Source organism: Octopus sinensis, unplaced genomic scaffold (assembly GCF_006345805.1).
Source record: "Octopus sinensis unplaced genomic scaffold, ASM634580v1 Contig19031, whole genome shotgun sequence".
NCBI lineage: Eukaryota > Metazoa > Mollusca > Cephalopoda > Octopoda > Octopodidae > Octopus > Octopus sinensis.
This window is the reverse complement of record NW_021836170.1, coordinates 60471-62791: the sequence shown is the minus strand read 5'-3', so window position 1 is coordinate 62791 and position 2321 is coordinate 60471. Positions and strand designations below refer to the sequence as shown.

At 37.3% G+C, this 2321-nt stretch overlaps 1 non-coding gene across 1 annotated transcript; it reads left to right on the top strand.

Annotated features, from left to right (window-relative positions):
• Positions 1–1306: 1306 nt before the first annotated feature.
• Positions 1307–1379, top strand: Trnar-ucg. The gene has a single exon. It is a non-coding gene; the product is annotated as a tRNA-Arg (tRNA).
• The last annotated feature ends 942 nt before the right edge of the window (positions 1380–2321 follow it).

The following is a 2321-nucleotide window of genomic DNA, read 5'->3' as shown; positions in this document are numbered from 1 at the left end:
AAAGTACTCTGATTTTTAATACAATTGAGATTTCATGGGATGAAGTTGAAACTGAGCTGCTGCAAATTAAAAATATTAATTCACATGTGGTTGGAAACCTTAAGAAATATGTTCAACTAAACGGTTTTATTTGAATGATTAATTATTTTATTAACTTGAATATGATAATTATATAGGAGGAAAGGAGTTGGTCGAAAAATTACAAATGGACGAAACATTGAAAAGAAATGCAGGTGCTCAAGAAGCTTTGAAGGAAATGGAGACCCTTTTTGAGTATTGCGAATCTTTTGGAATAGCTTCCAAAGTAGTTTAACAGCTAATATTAGTTAAATTTCGACTTGAGTTTGGCGAGAGGGTTGGATTATTACACAGGACTTATATTTGAAGTACAGTTTATAGGTTTTGTGTTTTGCATATTTCAATTAGGGCAGTGTGAAGACGAGTATTCTGTGGGAAGTGTTGCGGGAGGCGGCCGTTATGATAACTTAGTAAATATGTTTCAAGAGAAGGGATCACAAATTCCCTGTGTCGGTTTCTCCATTGGAGTTGAACGCCTTTTCGCATTTTCAGAATCGCAATTAAAAGTTTTTTTTAATATTTCGATAAATAACTACAAAAATTAATTATTTTCAGAAAAATAATCAAAACTTGAAGACAAACTACACAGACGTGTTTGTGATTTCGATTCCAAGCAAAGAGAAGAGTAATCAAATGATTCATGAAAGGATCAAATTGTGTCGCGAATTGTTTGATGGGGGAATTAATGTATCCGTGATCGAATCATATACGTAGACCGAGTTTTGTTATAAAGAAAATACAAAATTTAAAGGGCAAAAAATTATATGTCAAGACAAGAAAATAAAGTTTGCGGTCATCATTGGGGAGGATGAAATTGCGAACGAAATTGTGGTTATTCAACGAGTTAATTCTCGGGAGGAGGTTTTTGTGATTATATTTGATTGTTAGGTCAGGGTACCTCGATGCGAGGTAATAAAAGAGTTGGAAAGGATGATAATTTCAGAAGAGAGAAGTCAAAGAGAAAATTAGTCTTTTACTTTTATGCTTATTTGTAATGGCTTATATTGTCTAGGATTCGAATAAAGATTAATTGTATTATAGAGAGAAATTAAACATATTTTTAGTTATAGCTATTATTTAGATACAGTCTAAAGTCTGTTTTGGAAAACCTCCGGGATCGCCCAAAAAAGGGTTGCACTGTTAAAAAATAAAAGGGTGGAGAGATAAATTCAAGTCCAGTAGAAGAAAGATAGGCGTATCATTTAATGAAATGCGAATTAGAATCAAAGGCCGCGTGGCCTAACGGATAAGGCGTCTGGCTTCGAACCAGAAGATTGTGGGTTCGAATCCCATCGTGGTCGTTTTTTCTATATAAATTTAAAAAAATTTTATTGTATAAAGTTTATGTAGAAGAGGTAGCCTACAAATTAAAAAAAATTTTATAGATTACCGGGTTCGCAAAAACTAACAATCAGACATTGCCCATTTTTGTGGGAACAACACGTTCTTCACTTCGGCGAAGAAGTCAATGCACTTGGCCATGATTTTTTTCATTAGTCTTGAGATTATTGGCTATTGGACGGTAGTTGCTAGTTAGATTCATTGCCTTTGCAGGCTTTTTGACCATCCGGACCTTGGAGATTTTCCATACTTTTGATATGTGGCTCCATTTCAGGTTTGCCAAAGACAGTCTTGCCAGGAACGTTGTTTCTTACCGTACGAATCACTTTTGCGGAGGTGATCAAGTAATGGTCCGAGGACAATTGGCGTAGCAGTGGTTCCGACTCGCCACCTTGCGGTGTTCCTGAATACGCCTCTTGGAGTTCAGGTGTTCTGCAAATATTTCTGGAATCTCCTTCGGCTAAGCAGGCATGCCGGAATGATTGCACAACCTCGGTTGTGCCATTTGCTTGCGACGTTGAGCTTTATCGTGTAATCAAGTTTTCGTCCAATCGCACACATTATTTTTTTAAGTGTGGGTCAGGCGATAAAGTTCACATTGCGTCTGAGTTTGTACTACAAACTCTTTCTTTCGCTGAGGAAGTTTGTAACTTTGGTGTTTGGATTAACCTTCTGCCCCTGCCAAGTACGTGGCTTGTTTGCTTGAGTGTTCAGATAGCATTGCATGAATCTCGTTTACGCCTCACTCGAGATGTCGATATCAAGGACAAAGCCGTAACTGACCAGGCGACAGTAGTCGTGCTAGAATGCACTCACAGAGCTTAGTAGTGCGGCCAGTTGATCTTTGATAGGATGTATCGAGTGGATTAAAGTTCTTACTTTTCGATGTCCGCGTGAATTTT